The 17,267-nt window shown below is 35.9% G+C and overlaps 1 long non-coding RNA gene across 1 annotated transcript; it reads left to right on the top strand.

Moving 5' to 3' along the window:
* The first annotated feature begins 3,674 nt into the window (after positions 1-3,674).
* On the top strand, positions 3,675-8,722 carry LOC130472353 (uncharacterized). Its single transcript, XR_008932467.1, has 4 exons — positions 3,675-3,843; positions 4,273-4,428; positions 7,934-8,234; positions 8,372-8,722. It is a non-coding gene; the product is annotated as an uncharacterized lncRNA (long non-coding RNA).
* The last annotated feature ends 8,545 nt before the right edge of the window (positions 8,723-17,267 follow it).

Genomic DNA, 17,267 nt, shown 5'->3' with positions numbered 1-17,267 from the left:
TTTATTACTCATTAAGGTGTGACATATAGAAAATTGAAAACCCTTGTTCCTACCAAAGAAATAATTAGGTTTGTTGACAAATCAAAATCCATTGTTTTAATCTGAAACAATAAAAAATAATAGAATTTGGAGAAATGGGGTAGTTCATTTTTAAGATGGTCCAAAGCAATAATGGTTAAGAGATACTTATATTGTGCAAAAAAGTACAAAATTGTGGTCCATTAGCCATCTCATTTAGACGAGGATGACAAGTTTGGCTATGTTGTGTTGGAAGTTTAACCCATTCTCAAACATATCGACAACTGCTTATTTTTTGTCCATTTGAAAACACCAACAAATTAGGGATAGGTTTAAGAATCGACATATGTTAAGTGATATTAGTATCAAAGGTGTATGAAACTGAAAACGACTTATGAAATAACGTGGGCACAATCGTCATGTTAACGCTTATGATGACGTATACTTACTCTGTTCCATAATGTTTTTCATGTTTATTATTCATATGTTCAAAAGTTTAATACTTTGACTGTGACTAGTAGCATAAATAATAGAAAAAAAATAAAAACTTGTGGAATCTCATTGGATTTCTTTCAATTCGATATAAATTTTCTTATTAATTTTATAATTATTACTAATGCAAAATAAACAATATTAAGGGTCAAAGTAGTGCATTGCATTGCATATCACACATAATGGAAAAGTGAGTAACATATTGGACGCAGAGGCGGAGACGGGGGGCTGGTGGGGGCATCCCTCCCCCCCCCCCAGATAAAAAAAAAATCGGTATATCATCAAACTTACTTTGCTCCAGTGGTTGAAGAATAAGGTGTGTTAAACATTAGACATGTGGTTCGAATCACATCAGTGGTTCCTTCTATATAATTTTTCCCCTTCTTTCTTTCTTTTTTTCCATTTTCTTTTATTCCTTTTCATTTTTGTACGCATGTAAACAATTCTTGAATAACTATGTCCAAGTTTAGTACTCCATGAAAGCTAACCATGAACACCTTTAAATACACATATAAAACGCTTAAAATTTTGATGTAAATTTTTCGCCCTTCAACCTAAAAATTCTGACTCCGCCATTGTGCGGAGGGAGTAAGAATCTTACTCGTAATTGTTTAGATAGGAATTTGACATGTTCTATGTAAACTTTAAATTGCAATAATTTCATATTTTATAAAATCGATCCACTATGATCACTTAAGGTTATTGACTCTTGGCACAAAAAACCCTAGTCAAAGAACAACACAAATCATTCTCTAAAAAGTCAACAACAATCCAATAACTACACTACTACAGTAGTTACGTTTGTCAATTGATGTTAAGGTTTATCCATTCTAAGTACGCTTGTATAAAAGAGTACGAGTATTAATTTACTCAATTACTACCTCCGTTTTCATTAAGTTTTTTACGCTTTGAAAAATGTGTCTAACAGTCAAAACTTTGACCATAAATTCTCACTATACCTATCAAAAATTATCATGAGACATCTTGTTAGATTCGTCTCAAAATGTATTTTATACATATCAATTTTTTTTATAATTTTTGGCCATACAGAATTGGATATGTTAACGATCAAACATTGCACTGGAGTTCGTGCAAATAGTCAGTGTAAAGATATTTTTGAAACGGAGGTAATACTTAAAATTGATCTTGTTCTACTCGTTTACTTTAAAGTTAGTCATAGTTAACCCCATCTGTGTTTAAAAGTTACTTGTCACACCTTACTTCTTTCTCCTATCAATAACATTGCTACTTTTGTTTTTCACTTTCCAGTTTACTCAATTAGCTATCCCAAACCTTTAAAATGCATGAACTCAAAACACTATGCTTAACAATAGTGTATTGAGTCACATTTAGGTGAAATTCACTATTCATAAGGAAAATTTTATTTTCCTTCTCTTTGAAAGCTCTATCAGCCTTGCTCAATCAACCGAGGTTCGATTCTTGATCCTTGCATATTTCCAACTATTTTTGCTATCCCTTTTCTCCTTTCCTTTCTTTCTTCTGATCCACCTCCTGGATCGTTATCAATTTCTAACCTAAGCTCCTCTCTCCTCTCTCCTCTCACCTCCGCCCCCTCTCCTCAAATCAAACTCCACAACGAGCCACCAAATTCCGATCTTCCCACCACCATTCATGTGCCGTTCGTCACAGACTCAACCAGGTGGTGGCGGTGCTGCGTTCCAGCTGAATCGTTTCTTCGAGGCCGGATTTTTTTCCTGTCGCAACACCTAGACGCAACTTGTTCATCGAAAAACCCTAATTCCTCCGAGTTCATCTTCATCAACATCGATGCGATCCTGAATTTTCAGCAAATTCTCTCTCCTCCTCTGCCATGGTTGCCTTATGCAGGCTCATTCCCTTACGCTTCCGTGTTTTCTCTCGGACTTACAGTACCTTTACCCTTGAAGGTTTTTTTTTCAGTTTCTCCTGAAATTCAACTTTTCTTGTATCGAATTTGGTTATGATGTGAGTATTTTGATTTTTTGATGAAATGAGTTCTATTTTCAGGAATTGGAGGGAGTTTGCGGCATTTCAGTGACCAGAAAGTGCTGAAGATCGAGAACGAGGTGATCGAGGATGAGGTCAAGAAAATTCGGCGTGAATTAGATGCTGCCAAGGAGAGTTTCCTTAGAATTCCACATGCTCTTAAGTCTATGCCTAAGATGAATCCTGAGGGTATGGTACTACCACCATTTCAGATTAATTGATCACGTAACTAACTTTTCAGAATTTTAGTTCGTATAGTTTGCGACTGAAAATATTTGCACTTTGTTGCCGCGTTTCAGTTAGCATAGCAATGCATTGAACACCAATGCAACACCTATTTGCATAGTGTTAATTGTTAAAAGACAATATGAAGTGAAATGGAAGTAGTGATGTTTGTTTAATTATTTGTATGCACTTTGCTTCAGATTAGTAAGTGAATCGCACTTAAAATAACGTCAAAGAGATTTATATTAGAGGGAGTACTATTTGTTTGATGGTTTAAATGCACTTTGTTCGGCTTTGATTGCTTGGATTTATCATGTAGTATAGATCCGCTAAATCGCAGCCCTTGGCTTATGAACCACTCTCCTCTTGTCAAACTCGATAAATTTAGTGGCCCCACTGTCAAGCTAGAGCGGCTCCCTTGTCAAACTTGATATATTTATTGGCTCCACTATAAAGCTCGACGCCATTGTTGTTGCCTCCATTATAAAGATTTTTTTCGGTATAGTTAGCTTCTTTTTTTCGGTTTACACTTTTGATTAAATAATTTATGATTTATAGTTTCATTCGTATGAGTGTGTGATGATATACTGATGTCAAAGTGGTTTTCTCTCTCTTTTGCTTGATCAATTTTGTTAACTTTCTATTGCTAAACAATACATTTAATTGGTTGTCATACTACTGTGATTTGAAAGTGTGATTTTATCAAGTCAAACGGACTTATTCAGGGGGCTCAACTCTGTTCCTCTTTGGCTGATTCAAAGATCCGGGGTGGGGATTGTCGTCTAATGGTATGGGCCTTCTGGTTGTTTGAAGCCTTTCTTAGGTGGTTAACAAGTTCTATAGTTGAGCAGTTCTTAAATCTGATAGTTTTGTATATCTTGGGTATTTTGAGTGATTTTTATTTCATGCTATTTTCAGATTTTGACTTGACTTGCATAGTCGTTGATCTGTCTGCAATATTAGCTGCAATTGTAACAGCTCTGAAGTCTGATCAAAGTCCAACTTACAGTCAAATTACTTGGATGTCATTTACTGATTTGAGAAATACATGGAGTGATTTCCCAAGGCAGTACACAGAGGAATACGAGCAATGTATCGAGACTATTCTATCAGCGAATAAAGGTATCTACATCATGGTTTCTATTTTTATGTATTTTGAGGGTTGGAGGGGTGGAGTGGTTTGTGCAGAGGCCTTATGTGTTTTGGTTTGTTTAATTTTGGTCACTGTTTTTGAAGAAATTGGCTCACTTTTTTTTTGAAAAATCTTCAAATCCCTCCTTATCTCAGGAGCAACGTATACAAATGAAGTCTCAGTGCAACAAATATGGACCATAATATCTTAAACTTACATATAATCAAACAACAAAAATCTTTCTTTTTGTGAAATTGACGTTTAGGGTGTGTTGTTGATTAGTTTGCAATCTGAACCTTTTTTTTGTTTGCAAAAATCTTTGTTTTTGTATCGATGAACAGAACACATGTACTCTCCTTTTTTTTGAAGCTTGCATTGAATTTATGAGGTCTTTTCTCACACATTATTGCTGATTGTAGGAAGATTTTTCAAGAGTGCAGGAGATATCGTAGAAGTAAGATTTGCTCAGACCGTAATGGTTGTAACCTGCGAATGGGCATGGTGGCTGAGGCAACATATCTGCATAAGAGAGTCCATGTTCTATCAATGGTCCAATCAATGGATAGCATTGTGAGGTGCTTTTCTAGCTTGATCATTGAATTGATTCGATCTTTGTTTTTGTTAATCTATTGTGTTAATATCTTACTTTGTATGCTCCTTCATGATCTAAATTGAACTGGTCATTTGAGTTCATGGAAAAATTATAGTACATGGAAAAATTAAAATATAATTGACATTCTTGCAACTCACCTTGGGACTATGGTTGCCTTTGTGTCTCCTGCCACTTAATCTTTGAAAGCGTTATTTATGTCCTAACTATTCAAGTGTTTACATAAGTCTGTTTGTATCTTTAGAAAAAACAACTAGACGCGGATCCTATATCATACCAAGTGGTTGTTTGTTTTATTTTATTTTTGTTTAAAGCCACTGTCTATATCCTCAAAAGTCAAAGTACATTTCCTCTTGGGAATTATTAGTTGGTTGTCAATGTTTGTCCTCCGCATATATATATATATATAGAGAGAGAGAGAGAGAGTTTATTCTATAAGGAAGAAGGTTCATCTTAATATTTATGAGATGATTTTTTTCTTCCATTTTTTGGGGGGTTTAAACAATCTGATTTAAGATAGTATTTGCTTGGCCATGCTTGAGTCTAAACTGCTCAAATGCTCAACTGAACCCTTCTGTTGCAAATTTAAGTGCTTTTATGTAAGGAAATTGATCAGTTGACATGTCTTGTATGAGTAAAACTGTCAACATACATAATCAAAAGCTCAATTTGTAATTTCTCAATTTTGTATGCCAACTTATATTAGATGATAAACTTCCCCTTAATAGTATTCTGAATCCTTTCTTTCAAGGCCACAAGGCCCACAATCGCTTATCTATTTCTTCTCCCTACATATCTAATCTAAACAACCTTCTTTCGCAAACTCGTAGACAATGAACACTCAAATATCCTAGATTTTGTTCCTTGATCGTCCCATTTCAAAAGAGAATAGAGTTCCATCACCAAATTAGGCTAAATTTAGGTCCTACAAATAATGTAAGAGAAAAAAAGCATGTAACTCTGCTCTTTCATAAAGAGGTTGAAACATCATAGACATATACAAGAATGCATAAGTTGTTGCTCAACTCTTATAGTACTCGGGGCTCAAGAGGGATAATTGCTTATGAAAAGTATGGCCAAGGAGGAAAGTTGTGTTGGGATCAATGATGAAGAACATAAATTACTACAACGCATTGTTTGTATAAGAGGAAATGGAGGGGAACAAGCTCCCTTGTTTGAATTGAAGGTTGTAGAAAGGAAGTGGAGGGAGAGGGATTACGGGTATCTATATCCCAAACCCTTAAAATGCAAGAGATTGGAGTATTGTGCTTAATAACAGTGTTTCACGTGCTTCCCTCCTGCTACACGTGCTTCCCTTCTTTTACCCATTTCCCCCAATTTTCGCTGCTCTTTCAACCTACCTCTCATCCGCCCCCTTCTCCTCTCTCCTCCATCCTTCGCTCCCTTCTCCACCGGACCACCATTTTTCTTCTTTTCACTCTCCATCATACCTTCAATTTCTTTATCCTCTAATCTCTTTCTCTATCTATCTATCGCTCGGACATGTGAAACCTCTACTCATTTGGTCGATTTTTGGATGATTTTTTCTTTGTTCTTCTTTTATAATTATTTAATTCTATTTCATTTTATGTTTTCTTGGGTGATTTGTTCTTTTGTTCTTCTTTTATAACTATCTAATTATATTTGATTATATTTTTCGCAGATTTGTGGATCTGTTAAATTTTTAATTTGTTTTTCGATTGTTAATATTGTTTATCGTTCTTCTTTTATGATTTTACTAGACTTGTGGGGGTTCCCCCGCTGTTTTCATTAAATTATTGCAGATGATTGCTGTCTTTTTTTTCGGGTATTTTGATTTCAGTTGGAATTGAAGTTTCGGTAATTCTGTAGGGATCAAAAGACAATTTGTATCAGTGTTTAATGTCTGTGTTGTCTTTAAGAAGTAAATTAGGCTGGTAAATTTCAGTTGATTGATATCTGTTCATTTTTTGGGGGGTTTCTTCTGATCTTAGGCATTTCTTGAGTTAGACTTGGTTTAACTCAATTTGCTGAAACTGTTAATTTATTGTTCTTCGGTCTTTGGTGTTTAAATGGAATTTATTGGCTTTTCGAATTTCTATACATTGTTTACTAGCTAGCATTATGTCATTACGTCAAAACAAAATTGTTTCCTATAATATAGGGAGGATTTAGGGCTTTGCAAGCAAGTATGACTCTAAACGGTACTATTTGTCCAAGTTGTATTTTGTTTGACTTAAATTCTTATATGTACGACCTTAAAATCCATATGGAGAGAGAGAGAGAGAGAGAGAGAGAGAGAGAGAGAAAGATGGAGGGAGGAAGAATAGGTTGGTCTTCTATTAGCTAATCTTCTCCTATTTGTAATGAACTGTTTTTGTGATTTAGTTGTTGTTCGAATAAGAATTGTCTCTTTTAATCAACTTGAAACCACTTACTGATGTTTATAGAAATAAAAGTTCAAACAGAGGGGAAGGGTGTGGGCTGTGGGGAGAACAACAAAATATTCATGGTTCAATAAAGCAACTGTAAAAGTTCTTAACTCACTAATAATTATTGATGTTGCTTCAAGTTGTGATACGAAGTTGCTGAATTCTATCACACAACGACTTAGGGGGTCGCACGCCTGTATAATGAATTCGCATTCAAGAACAAGTGGTTTTAGTTCCAGAACTTTATTTACGAAATAAATGTTCATTCAGTTTTCTAGAATTCAGGACTTGCTCCAAGTTTTCAGGTTTCAAAACCTTAGTTTACAAGAATAACAAGACTAATAACTTGTAATGCTTGTTTATGATTGGTACTTGCTATTGAGCAATGAAATTAGGTGACATGTTGGCCGTGATGTTTGCTTGTTGTCCTGCTCACTAGAAAAAAGTAATTAGTTTATGGTTACTCTTATGTTGGATGGATGGGTTTTGGAAAGGCTTCAGGGGAGGTGGTGGTTCTGAGAAACTGTTTTTCAAGGCAGAACGGACGCTGAATACATTTAGTAAAACAGAGTTGAGTGCAACTCTAGCCGGAGGGAACGGCACAAAATTTGTATTTGCAATAAGAGGTTGCTTTTCTTTTGAACTTTCACCATTTATCAAGACAAATATGTAGTAGCTCATAAGCACATTTATATTTCTGTTACTAAATTTCTTACTGTCCAATCTTTCTTTTGCTTGTGAGTTGTGATTGCTGCATCCTTGCATCAATCATAGATTATTTGTGAGTTTGACAATAGTTTTCATTGATGCAGACAAATCTCATTTACAAGTTTGGTTTCAGGAAACATTTCTTGGGGAGGACCAAATTTATAGTAACTATGTATATTTCCTGGATTTTGCGATTATTGCTTCAATTATTTTGATATTTTTAGTTTTTATACATTGGGTACAACCGATGGTTGATTTTGAAATGCTTCTACCAAACTTGCAATGCCACACAAATTTACTCTATTTTTTCCACACACAAAACTTGTAATACTCCCCGCTTGATGGTTTAAGGTTGAAGAAGAAGAAAGGAAGCTTGAAGCTGAAGAAACAGAGAAGCAGTGCTCGAAAGTAAACACTGAACTGAAAGAATAGGAGATTAAATCCAACCGTTTTAAAGAGTTGGAGGAGAGGTAGCCAAATCTTAGTTTCCAAGGGGAATATATCTTATGAACAGTAATATATCGTATGATGATTAATGTTCTTTAGTTTCCAAGGGGAAGTGTTGTGTTTTAGATTTAAGTATCACGTTACACTTTGTTTCAGGTACTGGAATGAGTTCAATAGCTTCCGGTTTCAACTAATATCACATAAGGTATGTTGGATTTGTCTTGCATTCTTTATTGTTTTTAATAATTTCGTAAATTTGTGATTTTTAGACTGAGCATTCATTTGTTTAGTTTTCTACTGGCTTGTCTAACACTGTTCATGTCTTTGTATTCCATTTGTTAGGTTAACCAGCATGAGGACGAAGATAATAGGCGTGTCTTCTTTCATGGAGATCTCAACCAACATCTTTAAAAACGGGAGATTACCGCCTTTTAACTCGATTGATGCAGTGAGGTTTAAAGAGGAGATAAAAAGGTGTGCGAGAGGTGTTATGAGATATGCAGACTATTGTAGTAGCTCTTGTGATCTACATAAGGATGGTGGTTTGGTGAATGTTTTTTCAACTCAAAATATGGAAATGAAGGTGGAAATCTTTGTGTAATTGAATTTTTTTCGCTCAGCGCCTTTTCCCGAGGTTTTCTCCCCTAATTGCTCTTCTTGTTTGCTAATTTTGTTTTGACAACTGATTTCAATATCTTGGGGGACCGTGCGCGTTAGCGCGCGGTCCAACAACTAGTAACTATTAAATGGAGGGTGTTTCCAAAGTCAACCTCCAAGTTAGTCCTATTCTAGCGATAATTTCACCATTTATTCTTCTAAATCAATGTTTTTTTTTTCAAAGGGTATACGACAACATCTTGAAAGTATGTAACCAAAACAAATAGTAATGACTATACATAACACAGTGAGTTTAATCACGTTTATATTTCTCAAAATTTTAACAGTTATCTATAAATCGAGAAGTTAATTGTATCTGTAAATTATTAATACTCTTTATTAATAACATTTGACTAATTCAATTAAAGAATGAAGAATATGTACCTTGTTCTTTCTTTTCGAGTGTAAGAATTGAATAAAACATACGTACGCATAACAAATAATGTACAAGTGCCCTAGCTATCTATCTAGCTACATGACTAGAGAATCCAATGATGATCAAAGGGGATAATTAACAGAAAATCATCATAGTTGTCCACCTTCATATGCCAATTAAAGATTAAATATTAAAGTATCTTCAATTCAATATAATTAGTTGATCAAATCTTTATAAAATCATTCCATTTGCTTTGGATCGCCCACTCTTTAAGTATTGAAGTACCACCACTTTCATTGTTGTGACACGTATTCATTATGATACCTTGGAACAAATACATCATTTTATTGTACCCACCAATTATTTGCCTGACCTTCACCTACAATATTATTCTATACTCATGGCTAGAAGCTATATTTACTCTAAACTTGTCGAGGAAGAAGCTACCAAATTTCATTATGTTTAATTTAATAGGTCTTGTGCGTATCTGATGCACAATACATTTATTCTATATCGAATAACGGTTATCTAGTCTTTGATAATATTTAACGTGTTTTGATTAATTTTTATACTTCTTTCGTTTTTTAAATATTGCAACAATTTTGATTTTACGTACGTTTTTCAACACATGAATTTGACTTTTAATCTCTCGTATTATGCATAAGTTAAAAATTATAAAAAAAAAATAGATATATAGAAAGTATAATATCGATACGAATCTAACAAGATCATACATGATTACATATTTTCTTACGTACATATATATATATTATAATGCCAAAAACACACTGCACCGTGAATTATGTAAAAGTCAAAATAGAGTGATATTGGTGGAGCCGATGAAGTATTATGAGGTAAATTATGAGGTAATTCCGTGTATCCGATGAACAATAATTTAGACCTAAGTATATATGTAGTAATCATATTTTAGGTAGATATCAAACTGTGTAGTACGTGGTACTTGACTTTTATATACTCCTTAATGATTAAAGAAATCTTTTATGATGTCATTGCTACTTATAACTAATATTGTTACTCCGTGTTCCGGTGTTGTAAAGATGGAAACAATGGGCTTCGAATGAAGGCCCCTTTGTATGTGTTGAAGATCTTGCTTGCTTGAATGAGTAGAGTCCGAATTCACCTGCACAAGAGCAAAGTCACTAGCCTCGGGGGTGTTTCCGAGGAAAGCCCCTCCGATGCCTAAGTAAGAATGATGCTCGGATTCTAGAGAGAAGTTCTCTAGAAGAGTAGTCTTAAGGCGATTAATTGGACGTACCTTGAGGTGTGAGCCTTGGCGGCCTATTTATAGTGTTTGCATAATAAATGCCCATAGGTCATTTATTGCTATTGGGCCTTGGGCCCTGATGGATGGTGATAGGCTGTCGTACACCCGTCAAAAATAAAATCCTAACGAAACCTCCTAACAATGTAGTAGGGTAAGCAGGGTCGAATCCACAGAGAGATGGCTATTTAAATCTAGCTTTCAAGGTATGGCGAAACTAACAATGTCACGAAATTTAGGATTCAATGTTTAAACTAAAATAAATAGAAAAATAAACTAAAATATCTAGGGCAACGGTTCACCATATTCATAGTTCAGAATCAATCAAAACATCATCAACAACTCAAATATTCAAATTATCTAGAGCACAAGTTAATCCTACGGTCGGGTCTTAACACTCTCAATTCAACATATGCAGTACGATCGCTAACATAATCAGAATTGCTAGTTGTAGGTAAGCCTCTAAAATTCGATCTTTCGATTCTAAATCCTATTAGCATGATTTAATCAAACAATTGATCAGATTGCAAAGATTAACAATATAAACCTAATCAACTAGAAATATCAATGAATAATCAAACCATCAACAATAATAATAAGGATTCATAATATAAACATGGATTCCCAAACCCTAGAAAGCGAACTACTCAATCATGAAACGAACAATGAAAATCAATTCTAAGAATGAAAACATAATTAAAAGCAATAAATAAAATAAAGAGAAAAATCAATTATACCTCAAAGAATTACATTGATGGAGTATGTAGAAAAACTAGGGTTCATGAAGAAGAAAAGAGAGAAAAAGAACGTGAATTCGAAATCTAGGGAATTGAAACATAAAGGAAATAAAAGCATAAACGAAATAAAGCAATCTTTTCAAGTATTTATATGCTTCCTAAATTCTCAACAAAATAGGAAAAGATAACAATTACATAAGCTAAGATTTAATTGGACGATCACCAAGACGAAAGCATGAACCCGCGTGTGGAAGTAGTTGGGCGGAGAAACCAGCGGGCCCGCTGGTGGGTCGCTGGTTTTCGCGCCCAAGGGGAAGATTGGGCCATCGTTTTGGGCTTCGGGCGAATCGGATAGTCGAGCCATCTTGTTTATGTCATAACTCTTGTTCTACAATGCCTATAAGGACGTGTGACCTGTCGTTGGAAAGCTCTTGAAGTCTACTTTCTAGGCCAATAAAAATCGCCTCATTCCGACATGTAGAACTTGAGATATCATCAAAAGAGTGAACGCTTGTCCGTTTTGATGCTTAGAAAAATAGCGTTTAGCTTCGTTATTGACTCAAAATTATCCCTAGAGATATGCAATGATCCTCGAGTCAACATTCCATCCGTTCATCATCCAAATCAACTCATAACACTCCGAAAGCATCCAAATGACCGTAAAATCACCTGAAACATTAAGAAAACACAAACGGGGCGTAATAGAGTACGATAACGATAACTTATGCAAATGTGATCCTAAATGCAACTAAAATGATATAAATGCCTAATAATGCAACCTAAATGCGCCTAAAATACCCTATACAAATATGACTCATCAAATTCCCCCAAGCTAGACTGTTGCTTGTCCCCAAGCAACACTAAACCAAAGATAGAGAAACGAGACGCACATGACTTTCATAAAACCATGGTAAGACCAACCCAACTCTCGAGCAAACAATCAAACAGAGTTATTGAGACGGAAATCTAGCTCAGATACAAATAGAACCACAAAGCATCGTGATCCACAATCGAAACAACCAAGCTTAGCCACAAACTATTCTCAATCAAGCTAGTCGTCGCCGCATACCTTGTAGAATATAAATATATGATACAACATGGGGTAAGATGACAATAGCAAGAAACGATTTTCATTCAATCACAAAACAAACATGCCGATCAAGAGGTCTTTATAATAAGCTTGCAATGGGGCTAGGTAAAAGTAAAGGGTAGGGTATAATTTGGGAAAAAGTGAGAGTAAGGCCAACTTGGGGAGCAAAGGTGAACTATATGCGTCGGCGTGATAATGCCGAAAATCTAACTCCGTTGAACCATGAAACCCGAACAATCAACCAAGCTATAACCAAGGGGAAAAACATAAAATAATTTCAATGATCTTTCTCCATTCCCCTTCCTTGCCTTCATACTATATGCAAAAACGAAAAACATATTTTTGATTTTTCTTTGATTTTTCAATTTTTTTTTTTTCAATTTTTTTTTTCTTTTCTTTTTTTTTTTCGAATTTGAGATGACATAAATTGATGAATATGAAAGTACAAAAATATAAATACTAATGCTAACTGTTACAAGCTTGGGTGCCAACAATAATATACACCATTTCCGAACCACGAATCCAAACATAGCCTCGAACCACGATCTATTGGCTTAGTGTGCCAATCAATCAACATCAATGAAACCATTACGAACACCGAAGCTCCCCCAAGCTAGACTCGGGACAAGTAACCAACGGGGCTAATAGGGCTCAATTTTGTGGAGTTAAAACAATAAAAGGACAAGGCTACAACATGGGTATGAAAGGCAGGAACTGATGTTTCTAAGTTCGTCTGAAGGCTTCCTAAGAGAATGGCCTCTGTCATACGCGGCATGCGTGAGTTGCAACTAAACTACTAATGAATCTCAAGCCAAAATCATACGATAACAAGTCACATCAATCACACAAACACATAGTAAGGTGACCTACAAGATAATTGGCTAGCTATTCTTGACACGAGACCAACATCTTACCGCATACCATTCAATTGGTTCACACAATGCCAAGCAGTTATCAATGTATAGCATGACCGACTGAATTTCAGAATCATAACTAAGTTCAAAAGAAGCTCAAGAGAGTCAAATAAAGCCCGAACATAGTTTGAAAGTCAATTGCACAATGCAGGGTATAAAGACATATGAATGCAAGTAAGAATGCAAGTAAGAGTGCAACTAAATTGAACAATAACACTAGGAAAGCAGTACATTTTTTTCGTTGCACGTAAACTCCCACCCCTAATGGACAGTACAAAGCGTACAACACCTAAACAAAACAATAAAACTATACTAGAAAGCAACAAAGATAGATATCCCTCCCCCAAGCTAAACAAAACACAGTGCCCTCACTGTGAAAATAGCAACAATATAACTCGAACAAGGGAGAGAGATGGAAAGTGCTCACTCGTGATGAGCCTCGTCGGCCGAGTAAGACTCGGTAGAACGGTCGACAGTAGAAGCGGTGTGGCCAGAAGCTTCAAACTGACGACGCAAAGAGCCAATCTCCATAGATGCAACAATCACAATTTAGAATACTTTATTCAACCAAGACGGTGCATGCTTCAAGATTCAACGATCAATCCCAACGAATAGTTCATGCAATAATCAATAATTTCCCAATGCTACCAATCTGAACTCAACAATCAACAAACATTAAACAATCTCAACAAGCAATTCAGATAATATTCGCCAATGCTAATAGTTCAAACTCAAACCAACAAGCGTTAACCAAGATCAACAAATAATTCATATAATATTCACAACAACGACAACCATTTAAATTCAAAAACCAATATTGTCATAAAAATTCCAATTTTCTTTTCAAAATATGATTCAAGTGAATAAATGTTAGAAAAATTGAAATTTTAATATCTTTTGTGCTTCACAAAGACCAGAATTTGGTTGAAAATTCTCATGAATTTCGGAAACGAGCACCAATACTACAATTTGCCAATGCCCAAATAAATTAAAAACCCCCAAATTGATTTCAAAAGTTAGGGTTTTAAATTCATGAATAAATAAAATAATGGTGAAGGTGGAAGTTGGAGAGTTGGAGAGGAGGGAAAGGTGGCTTGGTGGTGGAAGGCTGACGCGCCGACCACCGTGGTGCAGGGGCCGGCGGCGGATGCTTCTAGTGGACGGCGTAGAGTGGGAGAGGTTGGAGGATGGGCTGGGTGGCGGACTCCGGTGAGGTGGGAGTTGATGCCGGCGAGTAACGAGGGAGAATTGAGAGGTAAAGAAGGGGGTGGGCATGGTGAGCTGGTTGTGCGGTGGTTCGTCGACCACCATGGTGCAGGTGGCCGGAGGCAGTTGTTTGTTGTGGGCGTCGTAGGGTGAGAGTTCCAACTTTCGAAGGGGTGGCGGCTGCACGTGGTGCAGGTGACGGTTCGGCGCAGGCGTAACGCCGGTGAGGTGATGGCCGACTGTAGGTTGGTGCGAAAGAGAGGGAGGTCGAAGGTTGGGCGGCTGCGGTGTGTGGGTGAGGGAGAGTGGGGCACTGGGGCTGGGTCGGTGTTTCTCGGACCACCGGTGCAGCGCCGGCGTAACTGCCGGTTATGGTGGTTGGATTTGGCGAGATAAGGTTGTGCAGTGGTGAGGGAGGGAGGTTGGTTTCGGTTTTTGAATCAAGGGGAAGGCGGGATTTCCAGCGGTAGCGCTGGTTCGCCAGCGGGCAAGGCAGAATGTTTCGAATTTGGATGCTTACAGGCCAGCGGGCCCGCTGCGCCATCGCTGGGACATGCGCGCATAATGAACTCCCTCGCTGGGCGCGAGACGCTTGCTCGCTGCATTATTGTGGCTTGCAAAACTTGTCGATGCATCGAATTTTCGAAATGGACTTGATCTTGCACCTTAATTGTGAAAAAAAAAAAAAAAATAAATAAATAATTCAAACACCACTAAACTCAAAGTTAGAATCGTTAGTGAAAATTAAACACACAAAATAATAAATAAAAAATAAATAAATAAATAAATAAATACGATTAACGAAAAACTAATCTAAAAATGAAATAAAAATATGAATTCAAGCGAACTCAAAGGGAAAAAAAATCATTAATTAGTAAAATCAAACGCAAAATAAATAAATAAATAAATAAATATGATTAACGAAAACTAATCTAAAAATAAAATAAAATTATGAATTCAAGTGAACTCAAAAGAAAATATTTTTGTGCTTTTGTTGTTTTTAAATTTTTTTTTTTTTCAATAAATTAAGCAAATAGAAATAAAATACTAAATTAAAATGGAAATAAATGAAGAAAATTGAAATGAGGGAAAGTTAGGAATCAGGTTGCCTCCCGATAAGCGCTCGTTTTAAGTCTTTAGCTTGACTCCACTCAAGTTGTTAATCAGAAGAATCCAACGCCTTGAGTAATTTATCAAATGCCCCTGCAAACATGTCATTGAGCACTACGTATGGCTTGAGTAAAACCACATTCATCCTCGCAAATAGGGTATTAGATAGATAAGTAGAAAAAATAAAACCAAAAGAAAAAGAATCAGAAGTAGAAGAAAAATCAAAAGAAAAAGAAAAAGGAGAATATTTACAACTTCCCTCTAATTGCTCCTCGGGCAATGTAAACGTTTTAGAATGAGCATCAAGGTCGGCAAGGTCAAATGTATCATGGAATGGAGACCTATTGATAAAGTGCGAAAGACTTAACATGGGGGATGTAGGAAAAAGATCAAGCCTCCGCGAGAACGGGACGTAGGCGGGAGGAGATATAGGCTCAACATTAATGCTTTTACCTATAATTCCACCCTCGTGAATAAACTTGTCACTAAAATCTTCAACCAAAAGTTTCGCAACCAATGGTTTCTCAATCATCGATTCTACAAACATTAGTGATTCTTTATCCTGCAAAGTCTCCGTTATATCCAACTTTTCCTCATCAGTATGGAGAGTCAAATGATAACCTTCCTCTAATGAACTAACATTCTCAACAAATCCACCATCATTATCATCATCATTATAAAGGATTTTCATGTCACAATAAGATGGTTTGAGTTGGAAATTTTGCATATCAAATCGAAGGAAAGGGTTGACAGTACTAACATATGACTCGTTATAGGGACAAAGAGAAGTATCATGGTCATGACAATGGCAATAAGAACAATAATATGGGGGAGGGGTGTGAGTTTGAGGAATAGGAAAAGCGAAATTTTGCAGAGTAGGTTCAACAAACATTGTCATTTCCCACTCATATGTATCCCTAGCTAATTGCTCAATCAAATCCCAACACTCTTCTGGAGTCTTCTCCACAAATATATAACTACTCATGGAATCCAACACCAATCTTGTATCTTCATTCAATCCCTCATAAATCACCATACATAGTTCCCATTGTTCAAAAAGATGATTTGGACCAAGAAAATCTCCGAGCCTATAATAATACCTCCAAAACACTTCATTCTCGAATTGAGGAAAACAAATAGAAGCCATGTGTATTTTTTTTTAAAAAAAGGAATTCTATACACAAACCAAAAAAACTATATACAATGTAGCCTCACCAAAAATAAAAGCTAAAAAGAAAAAATAAAACCGTCTCCCCGGCAACGGCGCCAAAATTTGATAGGCTGTCGTACACCCGTCAAAAATAAAATCCTAACGAAACCTCCTAACAATGTAGTAGGGTAAGCAGGGTCGAATCCACAGAGAGATGGCTATTTAAATCTAGCTTTCAAGGTATGGCGAAACTAACAATGTCACGAAATTTAGGATTCAATGTTTAAACTAAAATAAATAGAAAAATAAACTAAAATATCTAGGGCAACGGTTCACCATATTCATAGTTCAGAATCAATCAAAACATCATCAACAACTCAAATATTCAAATTATCTAGAGCACAAGTTAATCCTACGGTCGGGTCTTAACACTCTCAATTCAACATATGCAGTACGATCGCTAACATAATCAGAATTGCTAGTTGTAGGTAAGCCTCTAAAATTCGATCTTTCGATTCTAAATCCTATTAGCATGATTTAATCAAACAATTGATCAGATTGCAAAGATTAACAATATAAACCTAATCAACTAGAAATATCAATGAATAATCAAACCATCAACAATAATAATAAGGATTCATAATATAAACATGGATTCCCAAACCCTAGAAAGCGAACTACTCAATCATGAAACGAACAATGAAAATCAATTCTAA

The sequence above is a fragment of the Spinacia oleracea genome, chromosome 4 (assembly GCF_020520425.1).
Source record: "Spinacia oleracea cultivar Varoflay chromosome 4, BTI_SOV_V1, whole genome shotgun sequence".
In the NCBI taxonomy this organism is placed as follows: domain Eukaryota; kingdom Viridiplantae; phylum Streptophyta; class Magnoliopsida; order Caryophyllales; family Amaranthaceae; genus Spinacia; species Spinacia oleracea.
Note: the sequence above shows the minus strand (reverse complement) of the source record. Positions and strands in the feature narration are given on the sequence as shown.